Source organism: Dermacentor andersoni, unplaced genomic scaffold (genome assembly GCF_023375885.2).
Source record: "Dermacentor andersoni unplaced genomic scaffold, qqDerAnde1_hic_scaffold ctg00000577.1, whole genome shotgun sequence".
NCBI classification, from domain to species: domain Eukaryota; kingdom Metazoa; phylum Arthropoda; class Arachnida; order Ixodida; family Ixodidae; genus Dermacentor; species Dermacentor andersoni.
In genome coordinates, this window is record NW_027315259.1 from 45,001 (window position 1) to 45,252 (window position 252).

A 252-nucleotide genomic window follows, 5' to 3' on the forward strand; every position below is an offset into this window, starting at 1 on the left:
AAAACCACTCGGCCAGTGCCAGGGACGGCTCCCTGCGCCGGCGCCACAACAAGTCTACTTGAGGCGGAAGACGAAGCCAGCAAGGGCCTGGCCGCAAGTGCGTTCGAAACCGGGACTACAGTCCCTCGTCTGTCCGTACTTCCTCTTTCGACGTGCGGCGCCTTCCCAAAGCGCACAAGTCCGCTAACCGCAGAACGCTTCCGACGTAGCAAAGCCGCGTTTCCTTCGGTACTTCGCAGCAACGCCGCCTTT